At 52.2% G+C, this 21,381-nt stretch overlaps 1 long non-coding RNA gene across 1 annotated transcript in view; it reads right to left on the bottom strand.

Annotated features, from left to right (window-relative positions):
• Positions 1 to 21,381, bottom strand: part of LOC103784546 (uncharacterized) — a 244,680-nt gene that overhangs the window by 200,573 nt on the left and 22,726 nt on the right. The window contains exon 2 of the long non-coding RNA XR_008624372.2: positions 10,320 to 10,414. This is a non-coding gene — a long non-coding RNA (uncharacterized LOC103784546). The remainder of the gene's footprint in view (positions 1 to 10,319; positions 10,415 to 21,381) is intronic.

The raw sequence follows: 21,381 nt of genomic DNA, 5'->3' as shown, positions 1-21,381 counted from the left end.
GCAAAGGAAAGACATTTCTGGGACATTTAGTGTAGGCCCAGCACTGTGTTTTTACAAGCGAGTATTTTTGTTTTTAATCTCAACAACCCTATGACTCCCATTTATACAGATACACCTCAGACCAGTGAAAAGCAGTTAAAAGGCAGAGCCGGCACTTAAACTTGACCCCACAATGTGGCCTGATCTGTGTTCTGGGGGTCTCCCCAGGCGCCGAGCTGCCAGGAGAAGGGTTGCCAGAGGGAAAGAGGAGGAGGTGTTGGCCCAGCCCCCACAGCCCCAGCCCAGGCGAACATCCTCTCAGCCTGCCTTTATTGTTCACAAAACCGAAAAAGTGATGATGGTTTTCCTTCCTCTCTTTAAGAAAACAACAGAATCAAAACAAACAGAGAAGGGGAACTCCCCTCCTGTAGCTTTTGCCAGAAATAAAAGGAAGAAATAATCCCCGTCATGACCTGGGCCGCCCCACTGCTGGAACAGGGTCTGGGAGGGGAAGAGAAAAACCCCTGCCCCCCGACCATAAAACCCAGAGTTTCTGCTTCCTGATACTGATACAAACTCAACCTCACCCCCAGCAAATCCCCCACTGTCCTCTGTCCATCACCTCACACCGAAGATCTGACACACACACACACACACACACACACACACACACACACACACACACAGCTGAAGCAGCTGAAACTTCCCAAAGAGCTTTAGTAAATCCTAAGGAAGGGCAAAGAGGAAATAAAAACATACAAGTCCAGGAAATAAAAACAGCCCTCAAAATGCATTCCAGCATGTTTGACCCCCCATAGTCACTTCCCACTTGAGGCTCCCAGGTCCTACCCCATTTCTCACTCCAGAGCTACCTGCACTGAGGCCCCCAAAGGACTAGAATAGCCTCACAGGGTCCTTTCCAAGCTCTAGATTTGGGCTTGCCTGTATCTCAGCTGCCTCAACAATCAAAGTCTAGAGCAGCGTAGGGCTTATGGTAATACAGGACACCAGATCCCATCCTCACAGGAGCCCTCTCATTCATAATTTAATATAGCTTTTAATTCCAGATAGCTTGTGCTGATTGGCTCACTTGGAGTGACTGGCAGCCTTCAGAGATCACTCTGTCCACAGTACACAGGGTTGTGGCCTTAAAGGCTCAGCAAGGTCATCATTTCTGAGCCTACAGTAACAGCCCTGTGGTCTCACAGAATGGGACCACCTGGTCAGCCTCATTCTTTAACAGGGACTCTAGGGCCAATAGCACCTTTTGAAAACTTCTGGATAAATTAAGGAATTTGTCTGTGGTCTGGATTCAAGGGCAGCAGGAGAACAGTTTTTCTCCATTATTACTAATTAGCCTCAGCAAAGACTAAATGACTACTTAGTAATATACTCAGTACAGTACCTGGTCCTGTGGGAAATGTACAGATGAAGATAGATGAGTCTCAAAGCCTCTCAGGGGCAAGAGAGGGATGGAGGCAGGGAGAGGTTTCTGCCTAAACAATCAGAAAAGAGTCTATATGAAAACTCCTCTAAGAGCTGTTGGAGGGTTGGAGGGGAGAAAGCAGCATGTGTGACATTGCTAACTGTTTGAGGATTATGGACCACAATGACCTGAGCTCCCTGAGGTCAGAAAATGTCTTGCCCCTTTTGGGTCTCAGGACAGATAGGTCCTGCACTTAGGAGGGGCTCAGTTGGCATCTGTTGGGTGAATCGCCATTGTCTGGCTTCACTGGCGGCAGATGGTCAGAGGAGGTCAAGCAATGATTATTCTCCTGAAGAAGAGACCAGACCAGGGCTGAAGCCAGATCTTCTACCTCTCTGAGCAATCCCTTTTTCTCAGCAGCCTCAATGCCCCACTCAGCCTTCAACCTTTCTCAACTGAACAGCAAGATAGTTATCCTCCTTTGCATTGTGGCTTTTTTTTTTTTTTTTCGAGACAGAGTCTAGCTCTGTCACCAGGCTGGAGTGCAGTGCGTGATTTTGGCTCACTGCAACCTCCACCTTCTGGGTTCAAGCAATTGTGCTGCCTCAGCCTCCCAAATAGCTCGGATTACAGGCACACGCCTCCACACCCAGCTAATTTTTGTGTTTTTAGTAGAGACAGGGTTTCACCATGTTGGCCAGGATGGTCTTGATCTCCTGACCTCGTGCTCCACCCAACTCGGCCTCCCAAAGTGCTGGGATTACAGGTGTGAGCCACTGTACCCAGCCTGCACTGTATTTTTAATATATTCTCCAAGTGGCCTCTGGAGTTATTGTGCCAAAACACAGGTCAGATTATGTAATTCCCTTCCTCAGAAGCCTTTGCTGGCTCCCCATTGCCTGATGAATAAAGTCCTGGCTCTTTAGCCTGGCAATTAAGGCTGTTACTGCTGCTTCTCCCATCCCTCCATCCCCTGGAACTGGAATAAGCAGAGTGGCTAAAGGCTCAGGCTCCACACACAGGCTCCTGAGTTAAGATTCTGGCTCCACTCCAGAGCCTCTTTCTGAGCCTCTGTTTCCTGTTTATAAAATGGAAATAAGAAGAATGTCCACCTGTGAGGATTAAATAAGGTAGGTTTTTTGTTTTGTTTTGTTTGTTTGTTTTTTGAGACAGGGTCTCGCTCAGTCATCCAGGCTGGAGTGCAGTGGCTTAATCTCAGCTCACTGTAGCCTCCCAGGCTCAGGTGATTCTCCCACCTCAGCTTCCAGAGTAGCTGGGACTACAGGCGTGCACCACCACACCCAGCTAATTTTTGTATTTTTTGTAGAGACTGTTTTTGGCCATGTTGCCCAGGCTGGTCTTGAACTTACGGGCTCAAGCAATCTGACTGCCTCGGCCTCCCAAATTGCTGGGATTATGGGCATGAGCCACCACGCCTGACCAAACAAGGTAAGCTCTGCATAGAGATACAGTAGGCCCTCCCTATCCTCAGGTTGCACATCAATGGATTCAACCAACCACGGATGGAAAGTATACTAAAAACATGATAAAAATAACAATACAATGAAAAATGATACAACATTTTAAAACACAGTATAATAAATATTTACATAGCACCCAGGCCTAGTGGCACACACCTGTAATCCCAACACTGTGTGAGGCTGAAGCAGGAGGATTGCTTGAGCCTGGAAGTTCAAGACCAGCCTGAGCAACATAGAGAGATCCTAGCTCTACAAAAAATTTTTTTAATGAGCTGGGCGTGGTGGTGTGTCCCTGTAGTCTCAGCTAATCCAGAGGCTGAGGTAGGAGGATCATTTGAACCTGGGAGGTCGAGGCTGCAGTGAGCCATGATCAAGCCACTGCACTACAGCTAGGGGCCACAAAGCAAGACCTTATCTCTACAGGAAAAAAAAAAAAAAAAACATAGCATTTACATTGTATTAGGTATTATAAGTAATCTAGAGATAATTTAAAGTATACCTGAGTTATTCATGCCTGCTTAGCCAAAAATAAAGTATGCAAGAAGTTAGGCGTAGGTTATTTGTAAATACTATGCCATTTTATATCAGGGACTTGAACATCTGTGGATTTCAATATCCATGGGAGTCTTGGAAAAAATCCCCCCGCCACAATACCCCTAGGATACAGAGGGAGGGACAATTGTTCACAGAGGAGCTCCCAACACTTGTTGGCTTTCCTCAACATTGCAAGGATGATAGTTTTGTCTTCTCCAATGGCCCAGGAAGCTTTTTGAGGGCAGGTACCATGTGATAGTTGCCTTGTGTCCACACTCACACCACCCCCATTGTGGACCACTGGGCCATTGTGGGAGCTCAGTTCTATTGACTGAGTGGTTCTGTAGACCCAACAGTGGATAGAGCCAAGACAGGGGGCCTGGGAGATTGTGGATATCATCATCCCCTGACCCTGGTGCACTCATACTCAGTTCTTAAGACCCAGCTCTTTCTGACTCCTCCAGAAAGACTTCTCTGTCCCTCAGGCTGGGTCAGGCCCCTCAGCGTCAGCGTCCCACTGCACACATGGCAGATAAGTCTTGATCGATGTGCTCTGATAGAGCAGTTATCTGTGTGTACAGCTGGCTCCCCAAGAGACCGTGCCCTCCCTTCTCACTATTCTCTGGAGTCAGGCTCTGTAGCAGCCCAACATGGTTTTGATGAATGAATTAATAAATTTGCTCTGTGATCATGAGCAAATTCCCTCTGTCCTGTTCTCAACAACGGGAAGGCACTATCTTTACTAGATAAGTGAGAGGAAGGGGCCCGGAGGTGGAGGGGGCAGGGCCACAGGAGGAATGGAGTGGCTCGTGACACCCACTGTGGGCAGATGGGATCTGTTAGGAGTGGCTTTGGCTCACTGGGGCAGGCCAGGGTAGAGAACTGTCACATACCCTGGTGTGCCTCTGGCAAGGAGCTCTGGTGCCATGTGGGAATAGAAGTGCATGGTCCCTTGGCAAGGCTAACGTTTTGTTTTTAAAGAAGTCTGTGTTTCCAACCTCTTCCTATCTAGCGACCTGGTCCCTGAGACCTGCCCACCCTCCCGGGCCATAGCACCAGCCATGCGACCTTGAACCGGTCACCACTCATCCCTGGACCTCCAAGTTCTCATCTCTACTGATGGGGCTGCAGTGCCTTCATGGGCTGGTGCCTGCCTGGGAGGGAGCCCAGGGATAGAAGCCTGGTTCGCTGGCCACCTCCCGCTGGGGTGTTGGCCCAGGCTGCCAGGTTTCACATTTCAGCTTTCAGAGTGTTTTCTTGTCTAGGGCACTTTCTATTTTTCAATACTTTTCCTATCACAGCCAAACAACAAAAAAGGAAATTGGTTGAGCCTTCTGAAGACCAAGGGCTGGGAGGGTGGGGGTGGGCAGAACCCACCATGGGAAAAGCTGGAGTCAGGGCTGGGGGAGGAGAGGCCTCTCCACCCGATTCCCTAGCACCCCTGCTCCCCTTCCTCCGGGGCTGACTCATTGTTTTGCAACAAACAGCCGGCAGCCAGGTCCCAGCAGTTTCTCAAGCCTGGCCCCCAGGCTGGCTGGGCTCAATTCTGGCCCTCCTAACTGCCTGGCCAGGCCCTGAACGATTGAGTTATCTCCACTCGCATCCCCTTTGTTTGGGGCGGCTACTTGCTCACTCGAGGTAAACAAATTCTGGGCCTGTGTGAAAAGAAAGGAACGGTTATCTCTGAGGCCCTCAGTGGCCTGGATGGGGAGCAAGACTTTCAGAGGCTTCTGTCTCCAAAGAGAGGAGGGATTTCGGAGCACAGCGTCCAGAGGCCAGCTGCCTGGGTTCAAGCTCCACCTCTGCCACTGACTGCTGATGACCTTGGGCAAGTCCCTGACCTTCTGCTTCAACTTTTTTACCTGTAAAATTTGGGCACAATAATATCTATATCATAAAGTTGTTCTGAGGATGGATGAGTTCATATTTATAAAAGGCTACATAAATGATGTGAGGTTTTTTGGGTTTTTTTATTTTGTTTTTTGAGACCGAGTCTCGTTCTGTTGCCCAGGCTGGAGCGCAGTGGGGCAATCTTGGCTCACTGCAACGTCTGCCTCCTGAGTAGCTGGGACTACAGTCACACACCTCACACACCACCACGCCCAGCTAATTTTTGTATTTTTAGTAGAGACAGGGTTTCTCCTTGTTGGGCAGGGTCGTCTCGAACTCCTGACCCCAGGTGATCCACCCGCCTCAGCCTCCCAAAGTGCTGGGATTAGAGGTGTAAGCCACCGCACCCGGCCTGATGTGAGTTTTTAAAAAAGCTACATACAAGAGATGTTAAATGGGGGAAAAGGTGGGGGGTCCACAGGTAACATTAAATAAAATAAACTCAACACCCAAGGCCAGGCTCAGAGGGATTTTCCAGTGCCCCCTCCTCCACCCCACGCCTGCTCCCACCCCCACCCCCTCCCCAGCAGGCCAGGCTCCTCCACTCTGCATCCCTGAGCCAGGGCATCGAACGGCCCAGCGGGGTCGATACCGAGGCCCTAAGCTCCTTTTCAAATGGAAGCCATACAGGGGAAATCCTCCAGGGAGGTAGGCGCCAGCCTGGGAGGATCTGGCCACCTGAGGACTTACTCAGAGAGGCTTTGGGGTTTGCATCCAGAGCTTTTGGAATTTCAAAAAGATGTCCCCACAGACGATGGGCCTGCAGGGGTGAAATGATGTAGGGAGGGTGGCCATGTCACCACCTCTCACCCACGGTGGGCTCTGTCCTACCATTTTCTTGTCTGGACTGATTTTTCCAAATAGCTGATTTCTCAGGCTCCAGATTCCATTCTGGTCCTGACACTTACTAGCTGGGAGACTTTGAGCGAGCTACTTTCTTTCTCTCAAGCTCCGTTTCCTTGTCTGTAGCAGGACATATTAATCCCTGCCTTGCATGGTGGGCAGGGTAGTAGATGAGGCAGCACAGGCCAAGCTCTTTGTGTGGGGCCTGGGTGTGAGGCCAGGGCTCCATTTGTGGTGTCCTCTCCCTCTCCCCTACCCCCACCCTTGTCTCCACCCCAGCTCCATCCCTAAGCCACACTATGGCCTTGAATAGCTCCTGTCTCAGCTTTTGTGCTGAGTGCCTGAGAATCTCCTTACCCCTAATCTGACTCCATTTGGTTGCCCCCACCCCACTCTAGCTCCAGCATCCTTTCTGGTGAGTCTAAGCACCTGGGATCTGGATCCTCAGCCTCTCCCTTCCTGGTTCTCCCAAGGGTGCCAATACTGCATGAAGCTAACAGAGTGTACTTGAGAGCCCAAGAGATTGGGGTGACATCTAGGCTCCTCCATTCACTGGCAGCAAGACCCTAGCACAAGCCATGGGTCCTCCCCAAGCCTCTGTCACTCACTCATTTATTCAGCACATGTTTCTGAGCACCTGCTCTGTGCCTGACATTACGCTGGGTGCCGCAGGTACAATGGTGAACGACACAGACCCAATCCCCGCCCTGGGAGAGTGAATCATCTAGCAACGGAGACAAATATTCAATACACACCCAACGCATAGTTAGTGAGTATTGCAGAGAGTGAAGGGTGCGATGGGATCAGATTTCCCAGCGGGCCCAAGAGAGGGTATCCCTAAAGCTTACACCAGCAAATGAAGGATATCTAGGAATGATAGGAGCTAGGGAAGTAGAGATGGGAGAGCACTGGACAAACAGCAGAAACAGCATGTACAAAAGCCCTGAGGTCAGAAGAGCTGCCTACTCCTTGTACTGAAAGGAGGCCACAGTGAGGGAGCAAAAGACAGACCCAAGATGAGGTTGGGAAGTAGACAGGGCTGAATCTGGCGAGAACACACAGGTCTTGGGAAGGACTCTGGACTGGAACCAGTGAGTGGTTTTAAGTGGTGGGGGGCATGGCTGCAGTTCTTGCTGTACTCCAGTAGCTGAAGGGGTAATGGCTTAGAGCGGGTTTCAGGAGACCAGGGAGGAGGCTATCTTCCAGGGGAAGAGTGGTTGGACTTGGAGGGGATAGTGGAGCCGGAGAGAAGGGGCAGAGCCAAGATGTGCGCAGGGAGTGGGTACAATAGGACCTGGTGATAGGGCAGTTATGGAGGTCAAAGGAGAAGATGTCAAATATACCGCTCAGGTTTCTGACTGGGGAAACCGGGTGGGGCCAGTTACTGAGATGGGAAACCCCAGAGGAGGGGCAGATTTGTTGGGAGAAGGGAGAGCAGGAATTTAGTTTTTGTGATCTATTTTTGAGATATCCCTAGCAAGTAAGCAACTGGATATATCAGGGGTTTTTTTTTTTGTTTTTTTTTTAAAAGGGGTCTCACCATGTTGGCCAGACTGGTCTTGAACTCCTGGCCTCAAGCAATCTTCCCACCTTGGCCTTGAAAAGTGCTGGGATTACAGTCTTGATTTTAAAAGAAAGGGGCTGGGCACCATGGCTCACACCTGTAATCTGAGCACTTTAGGAGGCCGAGGCAGGTGGATCACTTGAGGTCAGGAGTTTGAGACCAGCCTGGCCAACATGGTGAAACCCTGCTTCTACTAAAAATACAAAAATTAGTCAGCATGGTGGCACACGCCTATAATCCCAGCTACTTGGGAGGTGAGGCACGAGAATCACTTGAACCCAGGAGGTTGCAGTGAGCCGAGATCAGGCCACTGCACTCCAGCCTGGGCAACAGAGTGAGGCTCCATCTCAAAAAAAAAAACTATCAAAAAAATAAAAATGCCAGTGCGGTGGCTCATGCCTGTAATCCCAGCACTTTGGGAGGCCGAGGGGGGGCGGATCACCTGAGGTCAGGAGTTCGAGACCAACCTGGCCAACATGGTGAAACCCCATCTCTACTAAAAACACAAAATTAGCTGGGGGTGGTGGTGCATGCCTGTAATCCTAGCTACTCAGGAGGCTAAGGCAGGAGAATCACTTGAACCCAGGAGGCAGAGGTTGCAGTAAGCTGAGATTGCGCCATTGTACTCCAGCCTGGGCAACAGGAGTGAAACTCTGTCTCGAAATAAATTAATAAATTAATTAATTAAAAATAAAAGAAACATCAGCTGGGTGCAGTGGCTCACACCTGTAATCCCAACATTTCGGGATGCCGAGGAGGGCGGATCACTTGAACCCAGGAGTTTGAGACCAGCCTAGGCAACATGGCGAAACCTCATCTCTACAAAAAAATATAAACAATTAGTCAGGCATGGTGGTGCACACCTGTAGTCCCAGGTACTCCGGAGCTTAGGAGGCTAAGGTGGGAGGATCACCTGAGCCTGGGAGGTGGAGGTTGCAGTAAGCGGAGATTGTGCCACTGAACTCAAGCCTGGGCAACAGAGTGAAACCCCGTCTCAAATAAGTAAAACAAAGAAATTTTCTAGATTGAAAATTGGAAATTGTAGAGGTGGAATTAAAAGATGGGAATGGGAAGATTGTTTGGGAGAGAGTAATCACGGCTCTCAAATAATCAGCCAAAGAGAACTCAGCCCAGGGCCTGAAGACCACCCCACTTAAACGTCCGGTGAAGTCGGAGCCTCAGTTTAATCAAATGTAAAATGGAGGTAGGCGCACCCGCAGTTCACAGCATAACTGAGAATTCTATTAAGTAATGGATGTAAGGCACTTATCCGGTGCCTGGCACACAGCAAATGAGCAATAAATGCTGGGGAGGAATGCTGTGATGATGCATGTGGTCAATGACTTTCTTTAATTGCAAGTAATAGAAACTCAAACTTGCTTTAGAAAAAGAGGCGTTTGCCGGGTGTGGTGGCTCACAACTGTAATCCCAGCACTTTGGGAGGCTGAGGCAGGCGGATCATCTCAGGTCAGGAGTTCAAGACTAGCCTGACCAACATAGTGAAACCCCATCTCTACTAAAAATACAAAATTAGCCAGGCGTGGTGGCACACGCCTGTAATCCTAGCTACTAGGGAAGCTGAGGCAGGAGAATTGCTTGAACCCGGGAGGCGGAGGTTGCAGTGAGCCAAGATCGTGCCATTGCACTCCAGACCAGGCAACAGGAGCGAAACTCCATCTCAAAAAAAAAAAAAGGAGGCGTTTATTCAAAGAATTTGGGTAGCTCCTACATCAGAGGAAGAACTGTCGCCAAGCCCCACACAGTGGAAGGGCAGGAACGCAGGCCTCTCCCGACTCTCACTGAATCCCTTCCTGGTGGGATCAACTTCATTCTCTCCTGAATTTTTTGACTTCCCTGTGGTAGGCAACACAGCTGCTGGCCAGGCCTGAGGTTCACATCTTGATGTTCCTGCTCACACAGAGGGACTTATACTCTCTCTGATCCCACGTGAACAAGACTCTTAGGGAAGGACCCCGATTGGCTGGGCTTTGCTCAGATGCTACCCCTGCACCAGTCAGTATGGAGGAGCAAAGGGACTGGCGTGTACCATGACATGATGGTGCCTTGGAGGGTAGGAGGAGGGAAAGGACAGCTACTTCATCAGCAAAACAATAGGCAGCCCCTTCACATTAATGCAGAAATGTGCTTGCAGTCAAAACTGCATTTAGTGCCTGTAGGCACGTTCCCTGGGGCTGTTTCCATCTATAGATCCTGGCACTCAGGGGAACCCCCACCCCACCCCACCACCCCCACTCCCAATCACATGGATTCACCAGCAACCTCCTCACATATCTCTAGTCCATGGTGTCTTCCCCCACCGTCCCCCCACCCCAGTTCCCCGGCGCCCAGGCAGCACCTGTAGATGAACCTCCCCTTGGCCCTACTTTGAAGGGGGCCCCTTCTCAGAGCCTTTAATGGCCAGACCCCAGGATTGAGTTTTCTTGACCTGACCTCTCCAAAGTTTCTCTCTCCTTCCATCACTGCTGGTCTCATATCAGTCCAGCTCACCCCCGACTTCCTCCAGGAAAGGACTCCTGACCTCATTAGGCTCGCGCCCCCTCCCGCTGACCTCCGAATGGGCTGCTACAAGTTCATGGTTCACCTGCAGGGAGTGGCTGCGCACACCAGTCACTGAGGTGAGTAAGTGCTTCATGTGCTTCATCTCTCTCAATCCCAGAACAGCAGACACCACCGTCCCTACGTGACAGAGAAGAAACAGAGGTTCAGAGACGTTCAGTAACATGCCATGACTCACACCAGTGGTTAATTAAATAACCAGGACTTGAATCCAAGGCTGACTAGATGACCGATCTGTAAAACTTCGCTTTGTTTCATGGGTCAGCAAACTATGGTTTGAGCTCCCCAGTAGCTGAGGCTACAGTTGACCTGTGGGCCCGGTTTTACCCACTGTCTGCTTTTGTGCAGGCTGAGAGCTAGAATGATTTTTTACGTGGTTGCAGGGAGAAAATCAAAAGCAGCATAACACTCTGGCACATGTGAAAATCATATGAAATTAAAATGTCAGTGCCCGTTAAAAAATGTTATTGAAGCACAGTTGTGCCCAGTCAGGTATGGCCAAGTTGGGTAGTTGTGACAGAGACAAAAGACTCCAAAGCCTTATTCTTTTTACATCTGGCCCTTTACAGAAAGCATTTGCTGGGCCCTGCGCTAAAGGGTTCTCCCACAGCCCCAGGGGCCCTAAACACACTGCCTGAATCTAGGGGTTGCTGGAAGACCCTGGAGGAAAAGTAAGGTGGATTTCAGCCCTTTGTACACCCAGGTACTCAAGATTTGCTAAAGGCTCAAGACCTGAAAACATCCAGAAAATGCCTCTAAACCAACCCCTACTGGTGTTCCCCGCTGAGCCAGACTATCTGTCCGAGGGTCTGCGGTGGGACACCTTGGTCCCTACAGGATCTGACTCATCTGGTGGAGTGCTCTTCCGGTCTTGTTTAGTTTTCAAAGAAACAACTTCCAGGAAAACAGCAGAAGGAAGAAGGCTTCATGGGAAGAATGAGTCAGAGAGTTGTTATGGGGACTGCTTGGGACCCAGAAAGAAAGTACTAAGCCTGAAAGGATAGCAAGTGACAGGTGCTGATGACCTGCAACTCTTAGGGGGAGGAGGAGGGAAATAGGGAATTCTGGAAACCTGTGTGGGACTTTTGCGTAAATTAGAAAAAGGTGGCCGGGCGTGGTGACTCATGCCTGTAATCCCAGCACTTTGGGAGGCTGAGGCAGGTGGATCACCTGAGGTCAGGAGTTCAAGACCAGCCTGACCAACATGGTGAAACTCCGTCTCTACTAAAAATATAAAAAATTAGCCAGGCATGCTGGCGGGTGCCTGTAATTCCAGTTACTCGGGAGGCTGAGGCAGGAGAATCGCTTGAACACAGGAGGCAGAGGTTGCAATGAGCCAAGATTGCACCATTGCACTCCAGCCTGGGCGACAGAGCAAGACTACATCTCGAAAAAAAAAAAAAGAAAGAAGGAAAGAAAAAGGCTCCCCTTCCTCCTGCCCAACAAGGACGCCCTTGGTGAGTGGGGAGGGAGCTGTAGTTCAGCCCCGCCCTGCGCCCACCCCCAGGCCAGACACGCTTATGTAGTGCTCCCATTTCACAGCTGTCTGTGGCAGCCTGGCTTGACCTGACAGTAGGCAGGTTCTGAACCGGCTTGGGTTTCCTGAGTTTCCCTCTAACTCTGCTCCTCACTCAAGCCAGTCCACCAGCCTTCCTGGGTTTGTTTCTTCTTCTATATAATGGGAATGTCTGTCCTGTCTCCCTCCGGCAGTTCTGGGTATGCAGTGATGAAGCAGATGTGGACACCAGGGTGGAGGGTTTTGATGTCAACCAAAGGACCAAATGGAAGCCTTCCATTTGGGGTCCTCCAGAAGCTGCTATTTACAGAAAAGGCTTTGTTGTCATTTTTAAAAACAGATATGGTGAAGAAAATTTGGAAAACAGAGGGGTGTAGTGCCCACAGTCTACCATGGCTAACATCATTCCTACACTCTATCTTGCTTTGGGGGCCAGGGAGGGAAGACACTTGAGCATTACTTCTCAAATGTCTCAACTTTCCCTGAGGAAATTGTTAAAAAGCAGGTTCTGGTTCAGAAGGCCTGGAGTGGGGCCTAAGAGTCCTCTCTTCTAACAGAGTCCCAGGTGACGCCCATCTGACACTCGGAGTCTCATGGGACCAAGAAGACCTTAGCGCAGGCTGAAGAGGTGAGGCCAAGGTGTCCTTGCCCTGAGGGGTAGCGGGAGCCCTGGAAGCTCCTGCCCTGTGGCAGGCCTGCCTCTTGAAGTAAGGCACAGGGGCAGCCTCCCAGGACCCCAGGGATCAGCCAACAGGCTCCACACTGGAAACTGTGGGAGTGAAGACCTCAAGGGCTCAAGCCCTTGGGCGGGGGTGGGAGGAGGTCTCGAGCTGGGGAGGCTGGGAAGGGCTGGGTTTCCCCAGATCAAAGCAGCTTCCCCAGCCTTTGATTCCCCAACAAGCAGCCTCTTTGGACTCGGACTGGAGTTTGGGGCCCGCTGGTCTTAGGGCCTGGGGAAAGTGGTAAGAGGCTCTGGCCTGCTCTCTTTTTGCATAACAGCTTGGCTGCCTAACAAAAGGGCGGTCCTTAAAAGGCCTTATGGGGCTGTTAAAAGCTTCCGGCGATGGTTTAATTGGGGGCGATTAAAGTGTCCTCCCCAGGAAGGCCTACCCTTCAAAGGCCAGCCAGGCCTGGCTCCCCTGCCCTCAGCACCCCTCCCCGCAGCCTCTCCCAGAGTGGTGGCCCGGCCCTCAGCCTCTCCCCTCCCCAGCCTCTCCCCTCCCCAGCCTCAGCCACACCTAGGAGGTCCAGGGCCGGACCCTTTGGCCAGCCTGTCTGTAGGGATTCTGTCTCAGCCTGGACAGCAGCACCATCTGCTCACACAGTTTGTTCTCTTGGCTGAGTCTGGCACAAGAGGGAGGGAAGGCTGGGTTAGAGACACAAACAGCCTCAGAAATTGGGGACCCCTTGCAGCACTCTCTCCCCTCAGAACACCTCGACTGGCCTTTGGGCCCCTCCTTGAGCTCCGGGTTACCAGCCCTTCCCCAGGACCCCCGCCTGTCTGGAACTTCATGGTCACTGCTGGGCACCCCAACTCCCACCGCACATGAATCTTCAGGCATGTGTGGTGGGAGATGCCTGGAAGTGTGCAATCTTCTGAGCACACTACCTGGAAGGTGTTGGAGATTCAGAGGTGACCAGACAGGGACACCTCCAGGGAGGAGGGGACAGTGGAGGTGTAAGTAGGTGAAAGCGATGGGGTGTGATGTGAGGTGGAAGGAGCCGTGGTGGGGGTGGGCCACAGAGGGCCAGGAAGGACTTTCTGGAAGCAACCGCGCCTACAGTTAGAATGTGACCAGCTTAATTGGGCCCATTTGCCAACCCTGATGTTAACAACAGGACCACATCCAGCTTTACTAACAGACTTTGTCCACACCACCAACTCTGGGCTCCTGGGAGGGAGGTGGGGTAGACGGCCCATCCAGTCTAGAATAGCCACTCTGGGGGCATCTAATTCTTTTTTTCCTTGAGGCAGGGTCTCGCTCTGTCACCCACGCTGAAGCGCAGTGCTGCAAACACGGCTCATTGCAGCCTCCACTTCCTGGGCTCAAGCCATTCTTCTTCCTCAGCCTCCTGAGTAGCTAGGACTACAGGCACGTGCCACACCTGGCTAATTTTTGTTTTTTTGTGTGTAGTGACAGGGTTTTACCATGTTGCCCAGGCTGGTCTCAAACTCCTGGGCTCAAGTGATCCACCCAAATTATCGGGATTGCAGGTGTTAGCCACTGCGCCCAGCTGGCATCTGATTCATACATTTCCCCAGAGCCCACCTTCCCTCTCAGATATTATACATTCTTTTGTCTGAACCTTAGGAGCTGCTTTGGATGCAACTTGCCTGTCTCATCCCCTCAGGCCCATCACCCAAACAAAACTCAGAGCCTTCTCCCCTGGGGTGCTCTGTTTCCTGCATGAATCTTGCTCTCATCTCCCCGTCCGTGCCCATCCTAGATGGGGTGCCAGGGCCAAGGGTCTTTAGGATTTTCACCTCCTGTGTCAGCATCAAGGTAAGGAAAGCCCCCCCACCTTTTTTTTTTTTTTTTTTTTTTGAGATGGAGTCTTGCTCTTGTTGCCCAGGCTGGAGTGCAATGGCATGATCTTGGCTCACTGTAACCTCCCGCCTCCCAGGTTCAAGCAATTCTCCGGCCTCAGCCTCCCGAGTAGCTGGGATTGCAGGCATGCACCACCACACCTGGACAATTTTTGTATTTTTAGTAGAGACAGGGTTTCGCCATGTTGACCAGGTTGGTTGACCTTGAGCTCCTGACCTTATGATCCGCCCACCTTGGCCTCCCAAAGTGCTGGGATTACAGGCCTGAGCCACTGCACCGGTCCAAGGCCATGATTTTTTACAGTGTAAGTGCTGGAGGAAAGCAAGCCCAAGGCAGGGGGCAAGGGGGCTTAGGCTGGAAGAACAGGCTGCAGAGGGACTCCCTTCTGAATGCCCTGGGGCGAGGTGTCCTCAGGTATCCCTCTGCCCTCCTGACAGCTTTCCTGTCCAGTCCCAGCAGCCTATTCTGAACCTGTCATCAAGCACTGAGCCCCCAGCCGCGGTGCCTCCCTCACGTGAGGCTCCTGTCTCCTGACGGCCTTCTGCCTGGGTTTCTCCCTCCAACAGGGCCTGCTCTTTGCTGCCAAGCTCAGCCTGAGCGATGCTGGGGCTCCCCTCACAAGCCTCCAAGCGTTCCCCACTCCATGGCAGCTGGACATTGCAAACCCTCCCTGACCACTCCCCACCCCAATCATCACCCTCACTTCCATCCTCCAGGAAGGGCTGTGGCCTCACAAGCTCCTGGTGACCCCAGCCATGCCGTGTTCCTTCCTGCCCACACTCGCCCTGGCCCCTCTGCAGGGAAGTGGTACCTTCCCTTCCTCTGGATCTCTGTGGACTCTGCTAGTCCTTCAAGGGCGTGCTTATACGTCTCCTCCTCCAGGAAGCTTCCCTGAACATGCCAGTCAAGAACACATTCTCGGCCGTTTGGTGGTTCACACCTATAATCACAACGCTTTGGGAGGCTGAGGTGGGTGGATCACCTGAGGTCAGGAGTTCGAGACCAGCCTGGCCAACATGGTGAAACCCTGCCTCTACTAAAAATACAAAAATTAGCTGGACGTGGTGGTGGGCGCCTGTAATCCCAGCTACTCAGGAGCTGGGGCAGGAGAATCACTTGAACCTGGGAGGTGGAGGTTGCAGTGAGCCGATACCTTGCCATTGCACTCCAGCCTGGGTGACAGAGAGAGACTCTGTCTCAAAAAAAAAAAAAATTAGGCAGGTGTGGTGGCATGCACCTGTAGTCCCAGCTACTTGGGAGGCTGAGGCAAGAGAATTGCTGGAACCCAGGAGGTGGAGGTTGCAGTGAACCGAGATCGAGCCGCTGCACTCCATCCTGGGTGACAGGGCAAGACTCTATCTCAAAAAAAAAAAATTAAAAAAATTAAAAAACAAACAAAAAACCACATTATCTTTCAAATGGCTGTAGCACTTACTATGTGCTAGGCACCGTGCTGAGCCCTGGGTCTCATCTAACCCCCACAGCAACAACAAGCAGCAAATTTACTCTACTATCACCTCTTTGTTGTAGATAAGAAACAAAGGCAGCCAGGCGTGGTGGCTCACACCTGTGGGAGCACTTTGGGAGGCCGAGGCGGGTGCATCACTTGAGGTCAGGAGTTCGAGACCAGCCTGGTCAACATAGTGAAACCCTGTCTGTACTAAAAATACAAAAATTAGCCAGGCTTGGAGGCATGTGCCTGTAATACCAGCTACTGGGGAGGCTGAGGCAGGAGAATCGTTTGAACCTGGGAGGTGGAGGTTGCAGTGAGCTGAGATCACGCCACTGCACTCCAGCCTAGGTGCAAGACTCTGTCTCAAGAAAAAAACAACAAATAAACAAACAAACAAACAAAAAACCAAAAACTGAATGGCTGGCCTCAGCAAACCATTCTGAATTGCTCAGGACTGAAGGGTTTCCCAGGACAGGCTTTCCACTCTGAAACTGGGAAAGCCCCAGGCAACCCAGGGCAAGTCGGTCACCCTTCTGTTACCCGAGAGACTGGCCTCTGCCCCCATCAGTTGCCTGAAACAGTGTCCAAAGGCCACCATCAACCTTCAGTGGCCTCTCCCTTCTCCTGCCCATGGGGTGGTGTAAGGCTGGGCAGTACCCAACTGCCCTTCAGGGATGCAGTGGGGCTGGATGAGGGGCAGGGCAGTGCCAGCCTGGAGCAATGCCACCCTGCAGCCCAGCCTCACTGGTCGCACCACCTCTCCCTAAGCTGGCTGCTGGGCCTGGGCCCTTTATCATCCCCTCACACTATCAGGCCGCTGAAGGAGTATCTCCTCCGCGCCCACCCCAGCTTCTGCCCTGACCCAGATAAACTGAGGGGCCAGCCCAGGAGGAGAGAGGCAAAGCTGTAGCCTGGCTCTTCCCCAGCCCTGAACCTCCCTGCCTGGCCCTTGGTTGGAAAGCAGCAGAGACTCCTCTTGGGACTTCTACATCCCAAGATCAGACCGCCTCTCCAACCCCATGGGCAAGGACAGTGGGCAGGAATTCCTGTGCCCACTTGGCAGATGAAAAAATGGAGGCTGGGGGCCGGGCACCGTGGCTCACGCCTGTAATCCCAGCAGATTGGGAGGCTGAGGCGGGCAGATCACGAGGTCAGGAGATCGAGACCATCCTGGCTAACACGGTGAAACCCCATCTCTACTAAAAATACAAAAAAAAAAAAAAAATTAGCTGGGCGTGGTGGTGGGCGCCTGTAGTCCCAGCTACTCAGGAGGCTGAGGCAGGCGAATGGCGTGAACCTGGGAGGCAGAGCTTGCGGTGAGCGGAGATCGCGCCACTGCACTCCAGCCTGGGCGACAAAGCAAGACTCTGTCTCAAAAAAAAAAAAAAAAGAAAAAGAAAAAAAAGAAAAAATGGAGGCTGGGGAAGTGACCTGCCCAAGGTCACTGGGCCAGACCCATAGGAAGTCGGGGCTGGACGGGGCCTCAGCATGTCCCAGGGCTCTCTGATGGGGCTTCGTGGAGGATGTTTTTTGAGTGAGTCCAGCTGGAGAGGCCAGCCTGCAGATGAGGCCTGTGCACTGCCCCTTCCACAGTCTCCGGCCAGCCTCCCAGCACCGCCTGAGCCCAGAGCCCTCGTGCCTCCTTCCTGCAGGGCTCTTGTCTCCCGACAGCCTTCTGCCTGGGTTTCTTCCTCCAACAGGGCCTGCTCTTTGCTGCCAAGCTCAGCCTGAGCAATGCTGGGGCTCCCCTCACAAGCCTCCAAGCGTTCCCCTCTCCAGGACAGCTGGACATTGCAAACCCTCCCTGACCACTCCCCACCCTGATCATCACCCTCACTTCCGTCCTCCAAGCAGGGGCTGTGGCCTCACAGGCTCCTGGTGACCCCAACTATGCCACGTTTTTTCCTGCCCACACTCGCCCTGGCCCCTCTGCAGGGAAGTGGTACCTTCCCTCCCTCTGGATCTCTGGGGATCCTGCTGGTCCTTCAGGGGCCTGCTTATATGTCTCCTCCTCCAGGAAGCTTCCCTAAAGATGGCAGTCAAAAACACATTCTCCTTCAAATGGCTGTAGCACTTACTATATGCCAGGCACTGTGCTGAGCCCTGGGTCTCATCTAACCCTCACAGCAACCACAAGCAGCAAATTCACTCCACTATTATCACCTCCAGGTTCTAGATTAAAAAACAGAGGCACAGAGAGGTCGGGTAACAGACCCAAGGTCACACAGCCAGAAACAGATCAAGGCAGGATTCAGGCTCTGGCAGTTTGGATCCATGGCATCCACTGGATTAGCAACTCCTTGGGGCAGGGACCATGGGTCAGGACTGGCTTCCTGTAGGAGAAGTCTTGGTATTTGCTTAGAAAGCTCAGAGCTGGACCCCTCCCCCAGACCTCCAGTCCTCAGAGTCCCCTGTAGGAGGCAGCATGGGGAAGGACAGAATTTTGTTTTTATTACCATTCAGCCCAGTTTCTCAAAAGTCACCGCCTGGGCTGAGCAAGGTGGCTCACCCCTGTAATCCCAGCACTTTTGGAGGCCAAGGCAGGCGGCTCACAAGGTCAGGAGTTCAAGACCAGCCTGGCCAATACGGTGAAACCCCATCTCTACTGAAAATACAAAAATTAGCCAGACATGGTGGCATGCACCTGTAGTCTCAGCTACTCCTACTCGGGAGTCTAAGGCAGGAGAATCGCTTGAACCCAAGAGGCAGAGGTTGAAGTAAGCTGAGATTGAGCCACTGCACTCCAGCCTGGGCAACAGAGTGAGACTCTGTCTCACAAAAAAAAAAGAAAAGAAAAGAAAAAAAAAGTCACTGCTTGGCTTCTTTTTGGTTCTGGCAGGCTGGGCCCAACCCAAGTGTGGGATGTGAGTGAACCACCCAGAGGAGGGCTGGGGGCTTGGCTCCTGGGGGCTCCAGTAGCTCCCTGCGACCTATCTCTGCCCCTCAAATCCTTCCATTCTAAAGGCCAGCTCCATGCCCACCTCCTCCAAGAAGCCCCAGCTGCTGCCCCCAGGCCAGCCTCCACCTGCTCCCACAGGGTGGGGAGTGGTCAGGGAGGGTTTGCAATGTCCAGCTGCCCTGTCTCCTGTCCCAGGCAGCGATTTGTCCAGGGCTCCATACCAGCTCCAAGCTCTCTGCCTACAGCTCCCTCACATCCACACTGGGTTCCAGCTGGAGACCTGGTGGCTTTGAGAGGATAACGTGGCTTCTTGATGTACCTGAAGACTTTGGAACTCCAGAAGTGTTCAGTCCTGTGATGGGTGTCAGCCAGGCCCAGAAAGCACACAAACTGGGGGACACATATGCTAAGTTATCCAGAAAGCCTCAGGGCTGGGGCTGGAAGAGGAGGGCCTTGCCATCCCAAGGTGCTGGTGTGTCCACACGCCCCTGGGGTGACCGTGTGCATCTGTGTGTGTGTGTTTGTGGGTGGGTGGCTGACTACTCTGAGTTTGTGGGTGATTCATGTGTACCCTCGCGACAGGCTGTGTTCAGATAGTCTGCTTATGTGCTTGCATTCAAGTACACAAACATCCCTAGGTGCAAGCTTGCACACACAGTCCTCCCTACACCTCCACACCCAACTCCTAATCATCCCTCAGGATCCTCTCCCCGCCCTGCTTCAGCCTTAAGGCCTGCTCTGACCCTCCAGCCCATCCCACTGACCTGCTGACCTTCATCCCAGACACTGCCGGGTTCAGCCCTGGAGCCTGGTCACTCTTGCTCCCTGAGGGTGAGGTTGACTCCTTTGTAAATTACCCCTAAAGCCCCACTTAGGGAGACACAGCCTTATCAATCAACACTCGTTGAATGAATTAAAACAAACTCCAAGGAAAGGAACTGCATTTGGGTGGATGGAAACAAGAGCTCTCAAGCTGTTTTCTTTCCTCTTTACCCTTTGCTCTCTGTCTCTTCCCATCTGTACTTTCTCTAACTTGTTTGCTAACTCAATCGTCAGCTTAGAAAGTACTTCCTTGTATACCCTCCTCTCATTCAAATCTCATGACAATCCTCCAAGACACGAATAATTATCCTCATTGCACAGATGAGGAAACTGAGGTTCAGGGAGGCTACGTGAGTTGCCCAAGGTCACACAGCCTGGAAGGAGTGGTTAGGGACTAGAACCCTCATGCGTGAATGGACACCACCTCCCACCACTCCCCACCAGTAAGTAGAGGGTGGAGGGTAAAGGGCGATCCAGGGGCTCTGAGAGGATTGGCCTCTTCAAGCCCTCTCCATGGCCCAAGGTCACCGTGGGAGGGAGATGCACCTGGCCCCCAGGGCCAGGGGTTACCCCACTCGGCCAGCAATGGGAGAGGCCATGAGATCTGTGGACATTGTTCCTGGGCCTGTGGTTACTGATTTGACAACAGCCCTGTTCCTCCCCAGCCAGCCAGGGAGTTAATGATTAAGGAGGAGATTAAATATTAACCACCTGTGGGGCCACGGCGTAATGTCTCCATCTGCACCTGAGCCTACCTAAAAATCCCTCCCACCTGCCGTGGGCCAGCCCCACACAGGGCCTCTAAGCCCCTTGCTTAGGGATACCACTTCCCCATGCCCCCATCCTGCCCTGGCCCGTGTCCACCCCATCTCACTCTCTCATACCCACAGCACAGACCCAAGGACTCTTCCTGTAGCTTGGAAGCTGCAAGCTACACCACTGTAGGCACTCCTGGTGGGCCTTCTGGAGGAGAGGACCTGCCTGAACCCAGCTACTCCTGGGGCTTGGAGAGTCCGCAGGTTACATTCCTACCTGTGACCTCGTTTATCAGTGCTCTTATCTCCCAAGTCGTTCCTCCTAAAGACCCCTCTGAATCTACACATCCCAGGCCCCAACACCCTGGGCTACAGCAACTCCCCAACACGCCATTCTCTTCTTTCTTCTAGCAGTTAGAATCTGGGTGTGTTCTGCCTCCAGGAAGCCTCTCATATTAACCTGGGCTAAGCTCTCTGCGGGCCTCTGCTCCCCAGCTTCCCTTAGGCCGGGGTGATTCAGGCTGGCATTGGCTGCTGCACGGCTGCAGGAAACCAGCTGCATCTGTTGGAAGCTCCTTTGAAGTTTAAGTGCACAGCCTCCGAGCGCTGGGGGCGGGGACTGCTCTATCTCACCTAAGCCTAGGGCCTGCCCCTGGGTGAAGCCATGGTCACCCTCCCCACAGCAGGAACCACAGGCAGTATGACACAGGGTTCACCTGCGTCTTTTTCTATAAATATAGAAAAATGGAATTATTTATTCAAATAATAACTCTATTGATATGCTCTCATTCCTGCTTGTGGGGAAGCCCCAGATGACTGTGTGGGTAAGTTACTATGGTACTTAAGCCCCACCGTAGCCTGGGCCTGCACTGCTCTCTCTGCATGTCAGTGAACTGCATTGACACTGCAGGCCTAGTGACAGGCAATGTCATCCCCATTTTACAGATGGCGAAACTGAGGCTGGGTGAAATTAAAGGACTTGGCCACGCTCAAACAGACAGGAAATGGCAGAAGCTGGCCTGCCTGGTGCAAAAGCCATACAAAACTGAAAAGGACCTAACACCGTTCTTGCCACAGCTGTCTAGGCCCCAAG

This window comes from Pan paniscus, chromosome 12, assembly GCF_029289425.2.
Source record: "Pan paniscus chromosome 12, NHGRI_mPanPan1-v2.0_pri, whole genome shotgun sequence".
In the NCBI taxonomy this organism is placed as follows: Eukaryota; Metazoa; Chordata; class Mammalia; order Primates; family Hominidae; genus Pan; species Pan paniscus.
Note: the sequence above shows the minus strand (reverse complement) of the source record. Positions and strands in the feature narration are given on the sequence as shown.